At 44.1% G+C, this 25,419-nt stretch overlaps 1 protein-coding gene across 2 annotated transcripts in view; it reads right to left on the bottom strand.

The window, feature by feature from the left end:
* Positions 1-24,040, bottom strand: part of LOC139389841 (semaphorin-4C-like) — a 130,082-nt gene extending 106,042 nt beyond the window's left edge. Inside the window, exon 1 of one of the 2 annotated variants that reach the window (XM_071136814.1) lies at positions 23,474-24,040. The gene's annotated coding sequence lies outside the window, so the exon portion shown is untranslated. The remainder of the gene's footprint in view (positions 1-23,473) is intronic. The other variant, XM_071136815.1, reaches the window with a different exon arrangement.
* Between the last annotated feature and the right edge of the window lie 1,379 nt (positions 24,041-25,419).

Below are 25,419 nucleotides of genomic sequence, written 5' to 3'. Positions count from 1 at the left end.
TTGCAAACATTTCTAAAAACTTGTTTTCGCTTTTTCATTATGGGGTATTGTGTATAGATTGCTGAGGAACATTTTTTATTTAATCAATTTTAGAATAAGGTTATAACATAACAAAATGTGGAAGGGGTCTGAATACTTCCTGAAATGCACTGTCTAGTGCAGTAGATTTGACCGTAGGGAATAGGGTGCCATTTTAGATGCACACCATACCAACGAGTACACTGGGTATATTTCAGGTTATGATGGAATCAGTGGGTCTATAACTGAGTAGCTGATGGACTAGAAGCAGACTCTGTGATCAGATAAAACACACTTTAACACAGACCTCCTCTCTTTCTCTCCTCTCTATATCTCTTGCTCTCATTCTCATGTTCTCTCTCTCCCCTCTCTCTTATCAATTTACAGTGGGGGAGAGCTTAGAGAATCAATGTCCTGAATGCACTGTGTGAAATGATGAACCTCTTTGGGCTGAGATCCCGCTAACGGGATCGATATGACAACAGCCAGTGAAAGTGCAGGGCGCCAAATTCAAAACAACAGAAATCTCATAATTAAAATTCCTCAAACATACAAGTATTTTACACCATTTTAAAGATACACTTCTTGTTAATCCCACCACAGTGTCCGATTTCAAAAAGGCTTTACAGCGCAAGCAAACCAAACGATTATGTTAGGTCAGAGCCAAGTCACAGAAAAACACAGCCATTTTTCCAGCCAAAGAGAGGAGTCATAAAAAGCAGAAATATAGATTAAATGAATCACTAACCTTTGATCTTCATCAGATGACACTCATAGGACTTCATGTTACACAATACATGTATGTTTTGTTCGATTAAGTTCATATTTATATAAAAATATGAAATCTCAATTTACATTGGAGCGTTACGTTCAGTAGGTCCAAAACATCCGGTGATTTTGCAGTGAGCCACATCAATTTACAGAAATAGTCATAATAAACATTGATAAAAGATACAACTATTATGCACGGAATTATAGATACACTTCTCCTTAATGCAACCGCTGTGTCAGATTTTTTTTAAACTTTACGGAAAAAGCACACCATGCTATAATCTGTACGGCACTCAGAGACCAAAACAACCCAAACAGATATCCGCCATGTTGTATAGTCAACAGAAGTCAGAAATAGCATTATAAATATTCACTTACCTTTGATGATCTTCATTAGAATGCACTCCCAGGAATCCAAGTTCCACAATAAATGTTTGTTTTGATCGATAATGTCTAGAATTTATGTCCAAATACCTCCTTTTGTTAGCGCGTTCAGTTCACAAATCCAAATTCATGATGCGCTATCACTAGGAGCAGACGAAAAGTCAAAAAGTTCCGTTACAGTCCATAGAAACATGTCAAACGATGTATAGAATTAATCTTTAGGGTGTTAACATACATTTTCAATAATGTTCCAACCGGAGAATTCCTTTGTCTGTAGAAATGCAATGGAACAGAGCTCGCTCTCACGTGAACGAGCGTGGCCAGCTCGTGGCTCTCTGGCAGACCTCTGACTCATTCCCCCCACTTCACAGTAGAAGCATCAAACAAGGTTCTAAAGACTGTTGACATCTAGTGGAAGCCTTAGGAAGTGCAACATGACCAGTATCCCACTGTATCGTCGATAGGCAATGAGTTAAAAACTTAAAAAGCTCAGATTTCCCACTTCCTGGTTGGATTTTTTTCCTCAGGTTTTATGCCTGCCATATGAGTGCTGTTATACTCACAGACATCATTCAAACGGTTTTAGAAACTTCAGAGTGTTTTCTATCCAAATATACTAATAATATGCATATCTTAGCTTCTGGGACTGAGTAGCAGGCATTTTACTCTGGGCACCTCTGGGCATCTTATTCATCCAAGCTACTCAATACTGCCCCCAGCCATAAGAAGTTAAAGTTAACGCCAGCTATTAAATGCTGTCAAAGTTGCGAAGAGATCGATAGAAAGGCCCTCAGTAATGATCGGAAATTGCTCTCCTCTTTCAAAAGACAGCAACCACTAGGAGACAAGAGGAGGAGGATGTTGTGGTATGTATCAATCCAGAAGAAGAAAAAGTATTGGCTGGCCCTTTAAGTAAGAACAACATAGGATATTTTATATTTGAGATTCTTCAATGTTGCCACCCTTTGAGATTTGGAAAGAAAGAAACAGAGGGAGATGGTAAGAGAGATTGAGAGAGAGAGGAAGATGAAGAGAGAGATTCCTGTGCTAAGCTAAGCGCTGCCCTCCTGTGCAGTCCATTGATTGAATAAGCGATGGGAGAGAACCCTAACACCACATTATCCTGCTTGCCAATAAATCAATAGACCAGTTCCAATTACTGCCTCTGCTGCTATATCCTGCTGCTGCTATATGCTGCTGCTGCTATATGCTATATACTGCTGCTATATGCTGCTGCTGCTATATCCTGCTGCTGCTATATGCTATATACTGCTGCTGCTATATGCTATATACTGCTGCTATATCCTGCTGCTGCTATATGCTATATACTACTGCTGCTATAAGCTATATACTGCTGCTGCTATATGCTATATACTGCTGCTGCTATAAGCTATATACTGCTGCTGCTATTTACTGCTGCTATATACTACTGCTATATGCTGCTGCTATATACTGCTGCTGCTATATGTATTTACTGCTGCTATATACTGCTGCTGCTATATGCTATATACTGCTGCTGCTATAAGCTATATACTGCTGCTGCTATTTACTGCTGCTATATACTGCTGCTGCTATATGTATTTACTGCTGCTATATGTATTTACTGCTGCTATATACTGCTGCTGCTATATGCTATATACTACTGCTGCTATAAGCTATATACTGCTGCTGCTATATGCTATATACTGCTGCTGCTATAAGCTATATACTGCTGCTATATACTGCTGCTGCTATATGTATTTACTGCTGCTATATACTGCTGCTGCTATATGCTATATACTGCTGCTGCTATAAGCTATATACTGCTGCTGCTATTTACTGCTGCTATATACTGCTGCTGCTATATGTATTTACTGCTGCTATATGTATTTACTGCTGCTATATACTGCTGCTGCTATATGCTATATACTACTGTTGCTATAAGCTATATACTGCTGCTGCTATATGCTATATACTGCTGCTGCTATAAGCTATATACTGCTGCTATATACTGCTGCTGCTATATGCTATATACTACTGCTGCTATAAGCTATATACTGCTGCTGCTATATGCTATATACTGCTGCTGCTATATGCTGCTGCTGCTATTTACTGCTGCTATATACTGCTGCTATATGCTGCTGCTATATACTGCTGCTGCTATATGTATTTACTGCTGCTATATGCTATATACTGCTGCTATATACTGCTGCTGCTATATGCTATATACTGCTGCTGCTATATGCTATATACTGCTGCTGCTATATACTACTGCTGCTATATGCTATATACTGCTGCTATATACTGCTGCTGCTATATGCTATATACTGCTGCTGCTATATGCTATATACTGCTGCTGCTATATGCTATATACTGCTGCTGCTATATACTACTGCTGCTATATGCTATATACTACTGCTGCTATAAGCTATATACTACTGCTGCTATAAGCTATATCCTGCTGCTGCTATTTACTGCTGCTATTGACTGCTGCTATATACTGCTGCTGCTATTGACTGCTGCTGCAATATACTGCTGCTGCAATATACTGCTGCTATTGACTGCTGCTGCTATATATTGCTGCTGCTATATCCTGCTGCTGCTATATCCTGCTGCTGCTATATACTGCTGCTGCTATATACTGCTGCTGCTATATACTGCTGATGCTATTGACTGCTGATGCTATTGACTGCTGCTGCTATTTACTGCTGCTTAATACTGCTGCTGCTATATGCTATATACTGCTGCTGCTATAAGCTATATACTGCTGCTATATACTCCTGCTGCTATATGCTATATACTGCTGCTGCTATAAGCTATATACTGCTGCTATATCCTGCTGCTTCTATTTGCTGCTGCTATATCCTGCTGCTGCTATATCCTGCTGCTGCTATATCCTGCTGCTGCTATATACTGCTGCTGCTATATACTGCTGCTGCAATATACTGCTGCTATTGACTGCTGCTGCTATATATTGCTGCTGCTATATCCTGCTGCTGCTATATCCTGCTGCTGCTATATACTGCTGCTGCTATATACTGCTGCTGCTATATACTGCTGATATATACTGCAGCTGCTATTGACTGCTGCTGCTATTTACTGCTGCTTAATACTGCTGCTGCTATATGCTATATACTGCTGCTGCTATAAGCTATATACTGCTGCTATATACTCCTGCTGCTATATGCTATATACTGCTGCTGCTATAAGCTATATACTGCTGCTATATCCTGCTGCTTCTATTTGCTGCTGCTATATCCTGCTGCTGCTATATCCTGCTGCTGCTATATCCTGCTGCTGCTATATACTGCTGCTGCTATATACTGCTGCTGCAATATACTGCTGCTATTGACTGCTGCTGCTATTTACTGCTGCTATATACTGCTGCTGCTATATGCTATTTACTGCTGCTTAATACTGCTGCTGCTATATGCTATATACTGCTGCTATATACTGCTGCTGCTATATGCTATTTACTGCTGCTTAATACTGCTGCTGCTATATGCTATATACTGCTGCTATATACTCCTGCTGCTATATGCTATATACTGCTGCTGCTATATCCTGCTGCTGCTATTGACTGCTGCTACATACTGCTGCTGCTATATCCTGCTGCTGCTATATCCTGCTGCTGCTATATCCTGCTGCTGCTATATACTGCTGCTGCTATATACTGCTGATGCTATTGACTACTGCTATATACTGCTGATGCTATTGACTGCTGCTGCTATTTACTGCTGCTATATACTGCTGCTGCTATATACTGCTGCTGCTATATACTGCTGCTGCTATATCCTGCTGCTGCTATATCCTGCTGCTGCTATATCCTGCTGCTGCTATATCCTGCTGCTGCTATATACTGCTGCTGCTATATACTGCTGCTGCTATATCCTGCTGCTGCTATATCCTGCTGCTGCTATATCCTGCTGCTGCTATATCCTGCTGCTGCTATATACTGCTGCTGCTATATACTGCTGATGCTATTGACTGCTGCTATATACTGCTGATGCTATATACTGCTGATGCTATTGACTGCTGCTATTATATACTGCTGATGCTATATACTGCTGATGCTATTGACTGCTGCTGCTATTTACTGCTGCTATATCCTGCTGCTGCTATATACTGCTGCTGCTATATACGGCTGCTGCTATATACTCCTGCTATATACTGCTGCTGCCATATACTCCTGCTATATACTGCTGCTGCTATTGACTGCTGCTATATACTGCTGCTGCTATATACTCCTGCTATATACTGCTGCTGCCATATACTCCTGCTATATACTGCTGCTGCTATTTACTGCTGCTATATACTGCTGCTGCTATATGTATTTACTGCTGCTATATACTGCTGCTGCTATATGCTATATACTACTGCTGCTATAAGCTATATACTGCTGCTGCTATATGCTATATACTGCTGCTGCTATATGCTGCTGCTGCTATTTACTGCTGCTATATACTGCTGCTATATGCTGCTGCTATATACTGCTGCTATATGCTGCTGCTATATACTGCTGCTGCTATATGTATTTACTGCTGCTATATGCTATATACTGCTGCTATATACTGCTGCTGCTATATGCTATATACTGCTGCTGCTATATGCTATATACTGCTGCTGCTATATACTACTGCTGCTATATGCTATATACTGCTGCTATATACTGCTGCTGCTATATGCTATATACTGCTGCTGCTATATGCTATATACTGCTGCTGCTATATACTACTGCTGCTATATGCTATATACTACTGCTGCTATAAGCTATATACTACTGCTGCTATAAGCTATATCCTGCTGCTGCTATTTACTGCTGCTATTTACTGCTGCTATATACTGCTGCTATATACTGCTGCTGCTATTGACTGCTGCTGCAATATACTGCTGCTGCAATATACTGCTGCTATTGACTGCTGCTGCTATATATTGCTGCTGCTATATCCTGCTGCTGCTATATCCTGCTGCTGCTATATACTGCTGCTGCTATATACTGCTGCTGCTATATACTGCTGATGCTATTGACTGCTGCTGCTATTTACTGCTGATATATACTGCAGCTGCTATTGACTGCTGCTGCTATTTACTGCTGCTTAATACTGCTGCTGCTATATGCTATATACTGCTGCTGCTATAAGCTATATACTGCTGCTATATACTCCTGCTGCTATATGCTATATACTGCTGCTGCTATAAGCTATATACTGCTGCTATATCCTGCTGCTTCTATTTGCTGCTGCTATATCCTGCTGCTGCTATATCCTGCTGCTGCTATATCCTGCTGCTGCTATATACTGCTGCTGCTATATACTGCTGCTGCAATATACTGCTGCTATTGACTGCTGCTGCTATATATTGCTGCTGCTATATCCTGCTGCTGCTATATCCTGCTGCTGCTATATACTGCTGCTGCTATATACTGCTGCTGCTATATACTGCTGATGCTATTGACTGCTGATGCTATTGACTGCTGCTGCTATTTACTGCTGCTATATACTGCTGCTGCTATATGCTATTTACTGCTGCTTAATACTGCTGCTGCTATATGCTATATACTGCTGCTATATACTGCTGCTGCTATATGCTATTTACTGCTGCTTAATACTGCTGCTGCTATATGCTATATACTGCTGCTATATACTCCTGCTGCTATATGCTATATACTGCTGCTGCTATATCCTGCTGCTGCTATTGACTGCTGCTACATACTGCTGCTGCTATATCCTGCTGCTGCTATATCCTGCTGCTGCTATATCCTGCTGCTGCTATATACTGCTGCTGCTATATACTGCTGATGCTATTGACTACTGCTATATACTGCTGATGCTATTGACTGCTGCTGCTATTTACTGCTGCTATATACTGCTGCTGCTATATACTGCTGCTGCTATATACTGCTGCTGCTATATCCTGCTGCTGCTATATCCTGCTGCTGCTATATCCTGCTGCTGCTATATCCTGCTGCTGCTATATACTGCTGCTGCTATATACTGCTGCTGCTATATCCTGCTGCTGCTATATCCTGCTGCTGCTATATCCTGCTGCTGCTATATCCTGCTGCTGCTATATACTGCTGCTGCTATATACTGCTGATGCTATTGACTGCTGCTATATACTGCTGATGCTATATACTGCTGATGCTATTGACTGCTGCTATTATATACTGCTGATGCTATATACTGCTGATGCTATTGACTGCTGCTGCTATTTACTGCTGCTATATCCTGCTGCTGCTATATACTGCTGCTGCTATATACGGCTGCTGCTATATACTCCTGCTATATACTGCTGCTGCCATATACTCCTGCTATATACTGCTGCTGCTATTGACTGCTGCTATATACTGCTGCTGCTATTGACTGCTGCTACATACTGCTGCTGCTATATACTGCTGCTGCTATATACTGCTGCTGCTATTGACTGCTGCTACATACTGCTGCTGCTATATACTGCTGCTGCTATATACTGCTGCTGCTATATACTGCTGCTGCTATATACTGCTGCTGCTGTATACTGCTGCTGCTATATACTGCTGCTATTGACTGCTGCTATATACTGCTGCTGCTATTGACTGCTGCTATATACTGCTGCTGCTATATACTGCTGCTGCTGTATACTGCTGCTGCTATATACTGCTGCTGCTATTGACTGCTGCTATATACTGCTGCTGCTGCTGCTATTGACTGCTGCTGCTGCTATTGACTGCTGCTGCTGCTATATACTGCTGCTGCTGTATACTGCTGCTGCTATATACTGCTGCTGCTATTGACTGCTGCTATATACTGCTGCTGCTGCTGCTATATACTGCTGCTGCTGCTATTGACTGCTGCTGCTGCTATATACTGCTGCTGCTATATACTGCTGCTGCTATTGACTGCTGCTGCTGTATACTGCTGCTGCTATATACTGCTGCTGCTATTGACTGCTGCTATATACTGCTGCTGCTGCTGCTATTGACTGCTGCTGCTGCTATTGACTGCTGCTGCTGCTATATACTGCTGCTGCTATATACTGCTGCTGCTATTGACTGCTGCTATATACTGCTGCTGCTATATACTGCTGCTGCTATATACTGCTGCTGCTATATACTGCTGCTGCTATATACTGCTGCTGCTATATCCTGCTGCTGCTATATCCTGCTGCTGCTATATACTGCTGCTGCTATTGACTGCTGCTATATACTGCTGCTGCTATATACTGCTGCTGCTATTGGGCTGACTGGTCCAATACACTGAATCACACCACCACCTCTCATGATGTTCTCATTGTGCATGGGCCAGGTGGGATTGAGGACAGCAGGCTAGTGTGTGAGAGATGTTTTATTTTAAAATACTTTTATTGGCCCAATAGTTGCATCATTAAAAGCACAAAAATGACTTCATTGTAACGAACGTAAAAAGCTAGAGAGAGAGAGCTAGAGAGAGAGCTAGAGAGAGAGCTAGAGAGAGAGAGAGAGAGAGAGAGAGAGAGAGAGCTAGAGAGAGAGCTAGAGAGAGAGCTAGAGAGAGAGCTAGAGAGAGAGCTAGAGAGAGAGCTAGAGAGTGAGAGTAATAGGGGAAATAAAGATCAATAGATGGGGATCAGTGTGTACAGTCGTTCAGCCCTCTCCCTCCCTGCTGCTGTCAGGATGACTCAGTCTATCAGTGACTCTGCATCTTAATTCGCCTTCTGAGAAAAACACACTGAAAAGGACTCATAAACCTGTCGATAAGGCACTGTGGACTCGCTGAAGTCACAAGCACACACACACAGCCACATTTCAATGTAGATAAACCACCGTGAGAGACACACGCTCACATACAATCACCATAGGAGGTTGTGGGGGACTGGTTCCCCACGATATGCAGCGAGTGTCCATCAGCTGGTGATGTACCATGGAGCTCAAACAACAGACACTATGAGCAATGTCATACAGCACAGATAAACACTATGAGCACTGTCATACAGCACAGAGAAACACTATGAGCACTGTCATACAGCACAGAGAAACACTATGAGCACTGTCATACAGCACAGAGAAACACTATGAGCACTGTCATACAGCACAGAGAAACACTATGAACACAGTCATACAGCACAGAGAAACACTATGAGCACTGTCATACAGCACAGAGAAACACTATGAGCACTGTCATACAGCACAGAGAAACACTATGAGCACAGTCATACAGCACAGAGAAACACTATGAGCACTGTCATACAGCACAGAGAAACACTATGAGCACTGTCATACAGCACAGAGAAACACTATAAACACAGTCATACAGCACAGAGAAACACTATGAGCACTGACATACAGCACAGAGAAACACTATGAGCACTGTCATACAGCACAGAGAAACACTATGAGCACAGTCATACAGCACAGATAAACACTATGAGCACTGTCATACAGCACAGAGAAACACTATGAGCACTGTCATACAGCACAGAGAAACACTATGAGCACAGTCATACAGCACAGAGAAACACTATGAGCACTGTCATACAGCACAGAGAAACACTATGAGCACTGTCATACAGCACAGAGAAACACTATGAGCACTGTCATACAGCACAGAGAAACACTATGAGCACTGTCATACAGCACAGAGAAACACTATGAGCACTGTCATACAGCACAGAGAAACACTATGAGCACTGTCATACAGCACAGAGAAACACTATGAGCACTGTCATACAGCACAGAGAAACACTATGAACACAGTCATACAGCACAGAGAAACACTATGAGCACTGTCATACAGCACAGAGAAACACTATGAGCACTGTCATACAGCACAGAGAAACACTATGAGCACAGTCATACAGCACAGAGAAACACTATGAGCACTGTCATACAGCACAGAGAAACACTATGAGCACTGTCATACAGCACAGAGAAACACTATGAGCACTGTCATACAGCACAGAGAAACACTATGAGCACTGTCATACAGCACAGAGAAACACTATGAGCACTGTCATACAGCACAGAGAAACACTATGAGCACTGTCATACAGCACAGAGAAACACTATGAGCACTGTCATACAGCACAGAGAAACACTATAAACACAGTCATACAGCACAGAGAAACACTATGAGCACTGACATACAGCACAGAGAAACACTATGAGCACTGTCATACAGCACAGAGAAACACTATGAGCACAGTCATACAGCACAGATAAACACTATGAGCACTGTCATACAGCACAGAGAAACACTATGAGCACTGTCATACAGCACAGAGAAACACTATGAGCACAGTCATACAGCACAGAGAAACACTATGAGCACTGTCATACAGCACAGAGAAACACTATGAGCACTGTCATACAGCACAGAGAAACACTATGAGCACTGTCATACAGCACAGAGAAACACTATGAGCACTGTCATACAGCACAGAGAAACACTATGAGCACTGTCATACAGCACAGAGAAACACTATGAGCACTGTCATACAGCACAGAGAAACACTATGAGCACTGTCATACAGCACAGAGAAACACTATGAACACAGTCATACAGCACAGAGAAACACTATGAGCACTGTCATACAGCACAGAGAAACACTATGAGCACTGTCATACAGCACAGAGAAACACTATGAGCACAGTCATACAGCACAGAGAAACACTATGAGCACTGTCATACAGCACAGAGAAACACTATGAGCACTGTCATACAGCACAGAGAAACACTATGAGCACTGTCATACAGCACAGAGAAACACTATGAGCACCTGTCATACAGCACAGAGAAACACTATGAGCACTGTCATACAGCACAGAGAAACACTATGAGCACTGTCATACAGCACAGAGAAACACTATGAGCACTGTCATACAGCAGTCATAGAGCACAGATAAACACTATGAGCACAGTCATACAGCACAGAGAAACACTATGAGCACAGTCATACAGCACAGAGAAACATTATGAGCACTGTCATACAGCACAGAGAAACACTATGAGCACTGTCATACAGCACAGAGAAACACTATGAGCACAGTCATACAGCACAGAGAAACAAGACTCACTATAGCGCTCTCTCTCTCTGCAGGGCGGCTCGCTACATTGCGTAGCAGACAATGGTAATGTTAACCCCGGATGGAGCAGTCGACGACCAGCAACACACAGAGCAGAACAAAGGAAACGTCCACACAGCATAGTACAACATAGTACAGCACAGTAGGTCACACACACACACCGGCCGCACCCATGAGACCCTGCTGGGTTGCCGACTGCCCCACACACCCCAAATAATGTGAGCGCCACACACAGACAGAAACACACAGCGAATGTCATTCAACATAAATTAATTAAAAACAGGGCCCTCTCCCACAGGGAGCGAATGACAAATTTAAGGAATTGAATCCTGGCACACAAATCACGGTTCATAAGTAGATAGACCTCAGCACAGCGGAGGCTGGAACACAGCGTTTTAATAGGGGACAAACTGAATGTGTTAACTTTACAGGTTGGCCCCCTTAAATGCTTCCCAGGCACACACAGTACCAGATGCTCAGCAAGCTCTGCTCACACTTACTGGCCTGAGGGCAAACCACGACCAACAACATTGGACACTCTATGGAACAAAAAGCCTTCACTATATTATCCTGGAATATCCAAGGCCTGAGGTCATCTGCCTTTGGCCTAAAGAGCAGAAACCCGGACTTCACCAAAGAAATCGGTAATACAGACATTGTCATCCTGCAAGAAACCTGGTATAGAGGAGACGGACCCACTGGTTGCCCTCTAGGTTACAGAGAGCTGGTAGTCCCATCCACCAAACTACCAGGTGTGAAACAGGGAAGGGACTCAGGGGGTATGCTAATTTGGTATAGAGCAGACCTAACTCACTCCATTAAATTAATCAAAACAGGAACATTTTACATTTGGCTAGAAATTCAAAAGGAAATTATCCTAACAGAGAAAAATGTCCTCCTGTGTGCTACCTATATCCCCCCACTAGAATCCCCATATTTTAATGAAGACAGCTTCTCCATCCTGGAGGGGGAAATCAATCATTTCCAGGCCCAGGGACATGTACTAGTCTGTGGCGACCTAAATGCCAGAACCGGACAAGAACCTGACACCCTCAGCACACAGGGGGACAAACACCTGCCTGGAGGTGACAGCATTCCCTCCCACATATGCCCCCCTAGGCACAACTATGACAACATAACCAACAAAAACGGGTCACAACTCCTGCAGCTCTGTCGCACGCTGGGTATGTACATAGTCAACGGTAGGCTTCGAGGGGACTCCTATGGTAGGTACACCTATAGCTCATCTCTTGGCAGTAGTACTGTAGACTACTTTATCACTGACCTCAACCCAGAGTCTCTCAGAGCGTTCACAGTCAGCCCACTGACACCCCTATCAGACCACAGCAAAATCACAGTCTACTTAAACAGAGCAATAATCATTCATGAGGCATCAAAGCCAAAGGAACTGAGTAACATTAAGAAATGCTATAGATGGAAGGAATGCAGTTTGGAAACCTACCAAAAAACAATTAGGCAACAACAAATTCAATCCCTTTTAGACAATTTCCTGGGTAAAACGTTTCGCTGTAATAGTGAAGGTGTAAACTTGGCAGTAGAAAATCTTAACAGTATATTTGACCTCTCAGCTTCCCTATCAAATCTAAAAATCTCAAATAGAAAACCGAAAAAAATTAACAATAATGACAAATGGTTTGATGAAGAATGCAAAAATCTAAGAAAGAAATTGAGAAACCTGTCCAACCAAAAACATAGAGACCCGGAAAACCTGAGTCTACGCCTTCACTATGGTGAATCACTAAAACAATACAGAAATACACTATGGAAAAAGAAGAAACAGCACGTCAGAAATCAGCTCAATGTAATTAAAGAATCCATAGAATCAAACCACTTCTGGGAAAATTGGAAAACACTAAACAAACAACAACAAGAAGAATTATCTATCCAAAATGGAGATGTATGGGTAAACCACTTCTCCAATCTTTTTGGCTCTATAACAAAGAATAAAGAGCAAAAACATATACATGATCAAATACAGATCTTAGAATCAACTATTAAAGACTACCAGAACCCACTGGATTCTCCAATTACATTGAATGAGTTACAGGACAAAATAAAAACCCTCCAACCCAAAAAGGCCTGTGGTGTTGATGGTATCCTCAATGAAATGATCAAATATACAGACAACAAATTCCAATTGGCTATACTAAAACTCTTTAACATCATACTTAACTCTGGCATCTTCCCCAATATTTGGAACCAAGGACTGATCACCCCAATCCACAAAAGTGGAGACAAATTTGACCCCAATAACTACCGTGGAATATGTGTCAACAGTAACCTTGGGAAAATCCTCTGCATTATTATTAACAGCAGACTCGTACATTTCCTCAATGAAAACAATGTACTGAGCAAATGTCAAATTGGCTTTTTACCAAATTACCGTACAACAGACCATGTATTCACCCTGCACACCCTAATTGACAACCAAACAAACCAAAACAAAGGCAAAGTCTTCTCATGCTTTGTTGATTTCAAAAAAGCCTTCGACTCAATCTGGCATGAGGGTCTGCTATACAAACTGATGGAAAGTGGTGTTGGGGGTAAAACATACGACATTATTAAATCCATGTACACAAACAACAAGTGTGCGGTTAAAATTGGCAAAAAACACACACATTTCTTCACACAGGGTCGTGGGGTTAGACAGGGATGCAGCTTAACCCCCACCCTCTTCAACATATATATCAACGAATTGGCGCGGGCACTAGAAAAGTCTGCAGCACCTGGCCTCCCCCTGCTAGAATCCGAAGTCAAATGTCTGCTGTTTGCCGATGATCTGGTGCTTCTGTCACCAACCAAGGAGGGCCTACAGCAGCACCTAGATCTTATGCACAGATTCTGTCAGACCTGGGCCCTGACAGTAAATCTCAGTAAGACCAAAATAATGGTGTTCCAAAAAAGGTCCAGTCACCAGGACCACAAATACAAATTCCATCTAGACACTGTTGCCCTAGAGCACACAAAAAACTATACATACCTTGGCCTAAACATCAGCGCCACAGGTAACTTCCACAAAGCTGTGAACGATCTGAGAGACAAGGCAAGAAGGGCATTCTATGCCATCAAAAGAAACATAAATTTCAACATACCAATTAGGATTTGGCTAAAAATACTTGAATCAGTCATAGAGCCCATTGCCCTTTATGGTTGTGAGGTCTGGGGTCCACTCACCAACCAAGACTTCACAAAATGGGACAAACACCAAATTGAGACTCTGCACGCAGAATTCTGCAAAAATATCCTCCGTGTACAACGTAGAACACCAAATAATGCATGCAGAGCAGAATTAGGCCGATACCCACTAATTATCAAAATCCAGAAAAGAGCCGTCAAATTCTACAACCACCTAAAAGGAAGCGATTCAAAAACCTTCCATAACAAAGCCATCACCTACAGAGAGATGAACCTGGAGAAGAGTCCCCTAAGCAAGCTGGTCCTGGGGCTCTGTTCACAAACACAAACACACCCTACAGAGCCCCAGGACAACAGCACAATTAGACCCAACCAAATCATGAGAAAACAAAAAGATAATTACTTGACACATTGGAAAGAATTAACAAAAAAACAGAGCAAACTAGAATGCTATTTGGCCCTAAACAGAGAGTACACAGCGGCAGAATACCTGACCACTGTGACTGACCCAAAATTAAGGAAAGCTTTGACTATGTACAGACTCAGTGAGCATAGCCTTGCTATTGAGAAAGGCCGCCGTAGGCAGACATGGCTCTCAAGAGAAGACAGGCTATGTGCTCACTGCCCACAAAATGAGGTGGAAACTGAGCTGCACTTCCTAACCTCCTGCCCAATGTATGACCATATTAGAGATACATATTTCCCTCAGATTACACAGATCCACAAAGAATTCGAAAACAAATCCAAATTTGAAAAACTCCCATATCTACTGGGTGAAATTCCACAGTGTGCCATCACAGCAGCAAGATTTGTGACCTGTTGCCACGAGAAAAGGGCAACCAGTGAAGAACACACACCATTGTAAATACAACCCATATTTATGCGTATTTATTTTATCTTGTGTCCTTTAACCATTTGTACATTGTTAAAACACTGTATATATATACATAATATGACATTTGTAATGTATTTACTGTTTTGAAACCTCTGTATGTGTAATGTTTACTGTTAATTGTTGTTGTTTTTCACTTTATATATTCACTTTGTATGTTGTCTGCCTCACTTGCTTTGGCAATGTTAACACATGTTTCCCATGCCAATAAAGCCCTTGAATTGAAATTTAATTGAGAGAGCGAGAGAGACAGAGAGAGACAGAGACAGAGGGGTAGCAGAAGAGGGAGGGAGAGGTAGAGGAGGAAGAGAGGATGAGGGGGTAAAAAGAGGTAGAACGGAGGTGGAAAGGTAACCGATGGGAGGAATCCATCTGCATTTTGGTCACTCTCATCCATTATTTCTCAGGCCGCTTTTAAAGAGACGCTTTATTGATTTTTTTGATGTGTAGAAGCAGCAGGTTTAAGAGCTTAGCAGGAGGGGGCGAGCACAAAATAACTAACTCACTCCTCCCGGCTACCAACGGTCTAGGTCTCCTGCCACTATGGGCCTGACCTGGGCTCAGTGCTGGTAAAATATCATAATAATAACACAGTTTGCCTTTCTCTCTCCTTTTTCAGGAAAAAAAGAGACTGCTTAATAGGCACAAAAAATAATCTCCCAGATATACTGTTCCATATGCCACGAGTCAGTGTGTCTATGTGCTGAGGGAGGGAGGGAGGGAGGGAAAGAAGCCAGTACAGGATAGGGTCTATTACAAATACAGGGATTGTGGGAGAAAGAGAAATGGAGAGAGAAAAGAGAGGAAAGCAGAGGGAGAGAGCTAGGTAGGAGATTGATGGTGGAATTGTTGACTGCTGGTGCAGCCTTATCTAACTCTCTCAGAACCTATGTGCAAGGCTATTCTCTGCCCTCCCTCACTCCATGTCTTTCTGTCTGCCCTCCCTCACTCCATGTCTTTCTGTCTGCCCTCCCTCACTCCATGTCTTTCTGTCTGCCCTCCCTCACTCCATGTCTTTCTGTCTGCCCTCCCTCACTCCATGTCTTTCTGTCTGCCCTCCTTCACTCCATGTCTTTCTGTCTGCCCTCCCTCACTCCATGTCTTTCTGTCTGCCCTCCCTCACTCCATTTCTTTCTGTCTGCCCTCCCTCACTCCATTTCTTTCTGTCTGCCCTCCCTCACTCCATTTCTTTCTGTCTGCCCTCCCTCACTCCATGTCCTTCTGTCTGCCCTCCCTCACTCCATGTATTTCTGTCTACACTCCCTCACTCCATGTCTTTCTGTCTACCCTCCCTCACTCCATTTCTTTCTGTCTGCCCTCCCTCACTCCATTTCTTTTTGTCTGCCCTCCCTCACTCCATTTCTTTGTCTGCCCTCCCTCACTCCATTACTTTCTGTCTGCCCTCCTCTCACTCTCCCCAGGTCTGTGTCACCTATTTCTCTCTTCCATCTCCCTCAACTCCTCCTCTTCATTTCTCACTCAGTCTCTCTTCCTACTATATATATTGGGGTCTTTGAGTTCATCCTCCCCCTCTCCCCCTTCCTGTCTCTCCCTCTCTTTCTCCCTATTAATATTGCTCTCCCTCCTCACCATCTCTCTCACTCCCTCAATTCCCTCACCCTCTTTCCTTTTGTCTTTCACCCCCTCTCCATCTCAGTGAGCCAGATAGGGTGCAGCGGCTGGAAAAGATCAGCATGGGGTCTGCAGAGTGCAGCCAGCCCCTGGTCTGAGGTCAGGCTGCTACAGGCTGGGAGGACAAGGGGGTAAACACATATACACACAAACACATACATACACCCCTGTGGGGCCCCCATCGCCACAGCGACGGGCCTGTGCCCAACACCCCTAACAACAGCCCCTTTATTGGACCTAGGTCTGGCATTGGCCCTGCCTGCAGTTTACGCAGCTGGGAAAGGGAGCATTGACATTGGACTGGACTGACATTGGGCTGCCAACAGGAGGCGCTAGGTTAGGCTAACACCACTCACCAACTCACCACACCCTGAGAGAAAAGCTGTCTCAGTCCAGCCATGGTGGAGCTCAGCTGGGGTTTGGCGGGAACTTGGCTGGGGTTTGGCTGGGTCTCTAAAGGGTGGGACCCAGTGATAAGCTGTGGCTCTGTGCCTCTGCCCACTCTCCTCCTCCTCTTTTCTCTGGCTCTCCCCTGGAGAAAAGGCCTACAACTCAACTCAGTTCAGCCTCACTCCTTCCTGGCTAAGCTCCTGCTCCATACCAGCTGCAGGGCTACTTTTTATTGTTATTTTCTCCAGCAACAGTTTGTGTGTGTGTGTGTAACAGGCGTGCTCCTGGCACTTCCTGCTGTTAACGGCTTGGTAGCGCAGTCACACGAGAAGGCAAGGCAACTATATCGGAACAGAACAATGCCCAAAAAGGCTCTAATAAAAACAAACTGCGATGCTCAACTGGGAAAATGGGCTCGTCTCCTGCTGTTCATCGGCATGGACCACAGTCTGCATACACAATGCAGGGCCCACAGTCAGGCTAGACACAAAACACACACACTCCTCCTACCTTAGCACCACCATGTTTACTCGCAGACATGCAGGCATGTACGCACACACACACACAACAACCACATGCACAACAACCACACACACACACACACACACAGGCAAATCTCATAAACTAGGGTACAAAATATAACCATTACATTGGTGCTCAGTAAACACAATGCACTTTAGAAAGACAGGCTGCTGAAAACATCTGTTCAAGGTGAACAGTAACAGCAGGAGTTCCAACTTCCACAATCTACCACAGAAGAATCTCCTCTCTGAGCAACATTCCAGTGAATAATTACTACGGATGCGTTCCAAATGGCACCCTATTCCCTACATAAGAGTAGGGCACATTATAGGGAATAGGGTGCCATTTGGGACGCACATACACAGTACGTAGGCCTAATACAGCAGGAGCTTGTTGGCAAGCCTTTGGCACAAAGGAAATCATTGCCCAACTGTCTCTAATATAACCTAGCTTCCAGCTGCTTCAGGGGAGCCCACCAAGCAAATGCTGAGATGAGACAAATGGAAGAAATAAAAGGTGACCCCATTTAAGGTTGTTTTAAGAAGCTGTTATGAGGTTTAACACACAAACTACGATAAACCAATAGCATTATGCCAGGCAAAGCTCACACACAAATGCTCATAAAATAACACAAACACCTGCACTTGACCCAACCCCCGCCCCCCCCAACCCACACAGTTTGGGAGCCTTGAGGGAGGACAGTGAAACAGCAGATGGTCAGTATTGGTGAGCTAGTAACAAAGAAGCAGGTCATTGCTCTCTCCACCTCTGCTCTCTCTCCCATAAATAATGTAATGCCTCAGTCAGAATTCTGGACTTGTTATGAACTGCGTAGAGAGTGGGAGGGTTTCTCTAAAGCTCAATAACTCCAACTACAGTGTACATCCTCTGGGTATTTTGACCAAGAAGACAGACCAAAGCTTCTCATCTTTTGTAGAGCTAGGAGGGTAGAATCAGAACCGGCGCCAGAAAACACCAGCGTGATTTATTCACAGGACCGCTCCTCTCCTAACCAGCCCTGAGGCCTACTGTGTAATGGCCTGTAGTGTGTGTGTGTGTAACTATACTTGTGGGGATATCTGAAGGATAGTAAACAATGAACATTTTGACCAACTGGGGACATTTTATTAGTCCCCACAAGATCAAATGCTATCTAGGGGGTTTAGGGGTTAAGGTTTAAATTAGTGTTAGGATTAGGTTCAGGGTTAGTTTTAGGTTTAGGAACTATGGTTAGGTATAAGATTTTGAATGGGACTGAAATGTGTGTCCCCCACAAGGTTAGTTATACAAGACAGTGTGCGTGTGTGTGTGTTTGTGTGTGCTGCAGAGAGAACCCAGCCACACTTCACAGTCTGTCGATGAGTGTTTCTTTCTCTGGCCCACAGCTGTGCACACAGAGCAGCCTCCCCCAGCACACAGGCCTCTGGGAGCACCATCAAAACACAGGCCTATATCAGCCCCCAACCCCAAGCCCTCTCTATGGTGCTCTTAAAATACGACCCCCCCCCCCCTGCTTCTCTACACATAATGCTGTGTCCAGCCCCAGCACAAACCCCTTCCGCTTCTCTTAAGGCCTAACACACACATCCAGATGACCCTTCTGCTCCTGTTCCACAGACCTCTCAGCTGGCCTGCCTCGCACCATAACAGCTCCAGCCACTGACTGCACTCTCGTCCTCTCTGACCTGCTACAGAGCTGATACAAGACCATCCCACTCATTACACACCGGGATGAAGAAGGCATAGGGAGGATGGATAGAGGATGGGAGGATGGAGAGACGATGGGAGGATGGAGAAAGGATGGGATGATGGAGAGACGATGGGAGGATGGAGAGAGGATGGGAGGATGGAGAGAGGTTGGGAGGATGGAGAGAGGATGGGAGGATGGAGAGAGGTTGGGAGGATGGAGAGAGGTTGGGAGGATGGAGAGACGATGGGAGGATAGAGAGACGATGGGAGGATAGAGAGATGATGGGAGGATAGAGAGATGATGGGAGGATGGAGAGATGGGAGGATGGCGAGAGGATGGGTCAGAGGATGGGAGGATGGAGAGAGGATGGAGAGAGGATCAGAGGATGGATAGAGGATGGGAGGATGGAGAGAGGATGGGAGGATGGAGAGATGATGGGAGGATGGAGAGAGGATGGGAGGATGGAGAGAGGTTGGGAGGATGGAGAGACGATGGGAGGATAGAGAGACGATGGGAGGATAGAGAGACGATGGGAGGATAGAGAGACGATGGGAGGATAGAGAGATGATGGGAGGATGGAGAGATGGGAGGATGACGAGAGGATGGGTCAGAGGATGGGAGGATGGAGAGAGGATGGGAGGATGGAGAGACGATGGAGAGACGATGGGAGGACGGAGAGAGGATGGGAGAATGGAGAGACGTTGGGAGGATGGAGAGACGATGGGAGGATAGAGAGACGATGGGAGGATAGAGAGATGATGGGAGGATGGAGAGATGGGAGGATGGAGAGATGGGAGGATGGTGAGAGGATGGGTCAGAGGATGGGAGGATGGAGAGAGGATGTGAGGATGGAGAGAGGATGGGAGGATGGGAGACAGGATCAGAGGATGGGAGGATAGAGAGAGGATGGGAGGATGGAGAGAGGATGGGAGGATAGAGAGAGGATGGGAGGATGGAGAGAGGATGGGAGGGTGGAGAGAGGATGGGAGGATGGAGAGAGGATGGGAGACAGGATCAGAGGATGGGAGGATAGAGAGAGGATGGGAGGATGGAGAGAGGATGGGAGAATGGAGAGAGGATGGCAGGATGGAGAGAGGATGGCAGGATGGAGAGAGGATGGCAGAATGGAGAGAGGATGGGAGGATGGAGAGGATGGCAGGATGGAGAGAGGATGGGAGAATGGAGAGAGGATGGGAGGATGGAGAGAGGATGGCAGGATGGAGAGAGGATGGCAGGATGGAGAGAGGATTGCAGGATGGAGAGAGGATTGCAGGATGGAGAGAGGGTGGGAGAATGGAGAGAGGATGGGAGGATGGAGAGAGGATGGGAGAATGGAGAGAGGATGGGTCAGAGGATGGACAGAGTGGAAGGAAGGATGGTGGAGGAGAAAGACCGGGCCAAAATTAGGGGAAAAGGAGACCTGACAGAGAGAGAGGGATAGGAGCGGAATGAAAAGTAAAAGATGGAGAAGGGTCCAATCCTTCCAAAGGAAAGCAATGAAACAGTTTGTGAAGAGAGGGGCTCTTTTTTTAATCTCGTCCCCAGATTGCTGTGGTAGCACAGAGGTAAAATCAAACTGTTGCTCACTGAGCTGTGCAGTAAATCTCAATCAAACAGATCAGTGCCAGCGAACTGCGAACAAAACATGCTGAAACCAGTCATGCATATATATGGAGGTGTTATGTCACCTCTAGCATCATCAGGGGAGAGTAAAGAGATGTATTTAACCATGTAATTCGCATGCATTCACGTGTTTGCATGGCTGTTTGCCACGCGTGGTCCTTCACTACAGTATCGGTTGCATTTAAATGTCACAAGTGGCACAGGGATGACTGAATACGCTGTAGCAGCCAGACACAGGACATCTGTTGGTGCTCCATGTAGACTACAGTATGTCCCAGCCTCCCAGGCATGATGCAACCACCACTCTGCACCCACGTCTCAGCTAACTCCAGCTTCAGCTTAACCAAACACATGCTAGCTGTGAAAAATGGAGATAAAGAGGGCCAAGCCATTACAAATCCATCTCTCGCTGCTTAACCTAAAGAATGACGGTATCACAGTATTAAAAGCTCTTTATAGGCCAACCATGAGACTGCCTGCGAGGCTGAGAGGGGGCTGAGGAGTGGGGGTTCTGGGCCTAGGAGGAGGGGCAGGCAGCAGGATGTGGGGGCCATTGTGTGGTAACAATGAAGAGATCAACCTGGCAGGAGCCAAATCGGACTCTCAATAGACACTTTAACATCTAGGGTGAGGGAGGGAGGGAGCTGAGTGTGCCTGTTCCACCATTTCTCCTGCCTGCCAAATGGACACACACACAGGCTCTGGAGAAGTGTGGTAAATAGGCATACACACAAGTATTTCACTACACTTGCAATAACATATGCTAACCATGTGTATGTGACCAATAACATCTGCTAACCATGTGTATGTGACCAATAACATCTGCTAACCATGTGTATGTGACCAATAATTTTTGATTTGATGATCATACACACCCTGGAAATATCAACATCACTAACAAGATGGCATTGTAATTTCCATGTTGCATTATATTTTGGCGTGGGGGTGGCGCATGTACGCACAAAGACAGAGATTGGTATAATTACATGATAATATCCTTACCATTCCCCATACCTTACTAGGTTTCCCCCATTTAACTCTGGTTGTCTTAATTTTCAGGAACTTCAGCTTTCCCTTCCCCAGTCATATTCTTAAATGTAATGAACTAAACTGAACCTGCAACAGTCGTTAGGAATACAGTCACCACATATCCCCATGCACAAACCTTGTTGTCCAGCTAGTCAGTTCAACCGTTCTGCTCACACTGGTCTGGCCATGCTGTAGCCTAATTACTGTAATCAGCCAGCTGAAGCTAACACTTACTTCATTGTCGTTAAAAAGAAAGCAAGACAAAACAAGAGGCCGAATTAATGTGTCACTGTGAACTGGATAATTGTAATAATGCAGGGTTCCCCAACTGGCGGACAACTGGAGGAATTTGGCCCACTGGTGATTTGATTTTATAGTTGAACACAAAAGACTGTAAAAACACCAGCTCCAAGTGATTACATTTTTGCAATCTGTTCCAAAGTATTCCCACTCATAATAGAGAGATATATGCGATAACACAAATGTAAGCAAGGTTTGAAATGATTATGTTTTAGTCAAATATTATATATTATGGTCTTCTTGCGCTGATTTTGCAGTCTACAAATGATTTGTAATTATGTTCTGGCCCCCTGACCATCCGTCCAAGAAAACATCGTCCCGTGGCTGAATCTAGTCGATGATCCCTGTAATAACCGTTAAAATAAAGTCCTCTCCAAATGAGCGATAAGGTGACAACAACATAGGCATGTTAAGACACGTGATGGTTTTTTCGAATCCAAGCTAATTGCAGTGGCTGTTTTGCGATCCAATTTATTCAAATGGCTATAACAGTTCAGGTCCTCTATGCCCGAATTTGAATAGCATACAGACTCTGTTTTGTTCCAAGAGGACCAATGATATACCTCACTACAAACGCGACACACGTCAAATATACAAGTCGAGTGAATATGGTGAATATGTAGAGAAAATGGGGAAAACGTCTCTCCAGATGATCTCTAACTGCGTCGAATATAATGGTCTAAATCAGGATTTAAATGGGGTTTCAGAAACAAAAAACATTTGATTCGCTTCCAACTGCTTCCCAACCGCAGTGCGCTATGTTTACTGTGGACTAAACAGAGATAAAGTTTCATCAATACGCAATTCAATTGGTTTAAAAATATTGTCCAGTGTGCGTATAACCCGGTAAAAGACTACCTTTAAAGCTTGGGGCAACAGTTGGAGCCCTGCCGACTAAGCCAAAAACAGGATCAGATGTTTTTCTAATTTTCTTCCCCCTATTCGGTTACGTTAAAGAGCCAACATTAGGCAGTCTCACAATATATCCAACCTACAGGATTACGCTCATATGATTGTAATAATGTTGCAATGACTGCAACAAACTTACCGTAGTATTCGTTCACTTATGCTCCTCTGTTCAGCAGCTGTGGTGATAATAATGCAATAGCCTACTCTCCCGGTCAGTTCCCTCCGCGTAAACTAACGACAGATACCGTATCCTTTCCGCTATCTCGGCTTTGTTTTCGGACGATTCAGTTAGTTACAAATAATTCCACATACTAACAAATGTCAGCTGAAGGCTATTAGTTCGCGTTTTTCCTTTAGATTTCTTTGCGAAACATCGGTAAAACATGTCATGATGCAGTTGGTTTACATAGCGATACTCGCGCTGCTCCACTCACTCCCTCTGTAATACGAAACCAAGGAGGAAATAATTCGCAAATAAGATTCACTTCCAAAGCATATAAAACCTGGCCTTGGTGGTGCTCACTTGACGTCTCTCCGGCGCAGAACTGCACAACTCTCGATATGTAGAAGTTTCTACAAATGTAAAATAGTCAGCAGAGAGACAGGGATATGGGTTGGTCGTGGCGCTGGCAAGCATATATTCCAGTGGAATACCGGTGGAGTAGTGTGCCGTTACACTGCAGTGTGCCATACTTCTGCAGTACGTATCACTGTAGGGACCGACCAGGGATGATATAAAGGCATAAACTGGTCTCCATCCAAACACACCCCCTCGACTACCCGAGTCCCAAAAGTCACGTTACAGAAGAATAGCCCTTTTGATGAGTAATGGTAACTTCACGCTATGACATTAGAATAATATATGCATAGTCTATGAATATTATACCATTATTGGAATTTGTTGTAGGAAGTGGACTTTGTTGTTAACACAATAGAGGTATATCTGTCTGTCTGATGACGACGAGCAAGGAGACGATATTGCATGAAGGAGGGGAAGAAAACAGATCTCAAAGAGTAAACATACAAAACATGGGATTACGATTGGCAGATTCGGTTGGGCGATTATTAGGTACAGGAAAGAAGCTCGATTTGATAATCCCACATTCCCATGACATTTCATACAAATAGATTCACACAAAAACATCTTCTTTGTCTCTTCGTATGGGACTTTGTGATTAATGTGGGCCTATGTGAATGCATTTGACATTATATGCACTGTCAACTATGTTGTCACAGTGAGCCAAGCATAATAATGATGTCAATATGATTGGTTGTTTTTCTTATATACCTTTCATATACAGACACAGATCCCACTACTTTACCATGCCTGCTTTTTTATACATGATTTTTGTATATCTGAACATGGTATTGGGATAAAATATATATATCTATAATTCTACTTGGTAAATTAAAACTCATCTGTAGACCAATCATGATTCCTGCATTTGTGAATGGTTCTCTGCGTCTTTGTCAATAAAATCATTAACACTTCCATTGTTTAACACCTCCCTAATTTGAAATGCAAATTGGCCACATGATTTAACAACACCCCACATCCCTCCCAATTTGCCATTACTCACTGATGTATAAAAGGGGTATACTGTACCTGCAAGAAAGTGGTGAATAAGAGGCTTTGAAAGGGGGTCGTATAAACATTGTCTTATATCTTTACATTAAATATACCACATCTTCTGCCTGAACGACTGTGTGATCACACGCGCCGTAGCCGATGTGAGCGAGACCTTTAAACAGGTCAACATTCACAAGGCCACAGGGCCAGACGGATTACCAGGACCTGTACTCCGAGCATGCGCTGACCAACTGGCAAGTGTCTTCACTGACATTTTCAACCTGTCCCTGTCCGAGTCTGTAATACCTACATGTTTCAAGCAGACCACCATAGTCCCTGTGCCCAAGAACACCAAGGTAACCTGCCCAAATGACTACCGACTCGTAGCACTCATGTCTGTAGCCAAGAAGTGCTTTGAAAGGCTGGTCATGGCTCACATCAACACCATCATCCCAGAAACCATAGACCCACTCCAATTTGCATACTGCCCCAACAGATCCACAGATTACGCAATC

Source organism: Oncorhynchus clarkii, chromosome 30 (assembly GCF_045791955.1).
Source record: "Oncorhynchus clarkii lewisi isolate Uvic-CL-2024 chromosome 30, UVic_Ocla_1.0, whole genome shotgun sequence".
Taxonomy (NCBI): Eukaryota; Metazoa; Chordata; class Actinopteri; order Salmoniformes; family Salmonidae; genus Oncorhynchus; species Oncorhynchus clarkii.
This window is presented reverse-complemented; position numbering and strand designations above follow the sequence as displayed.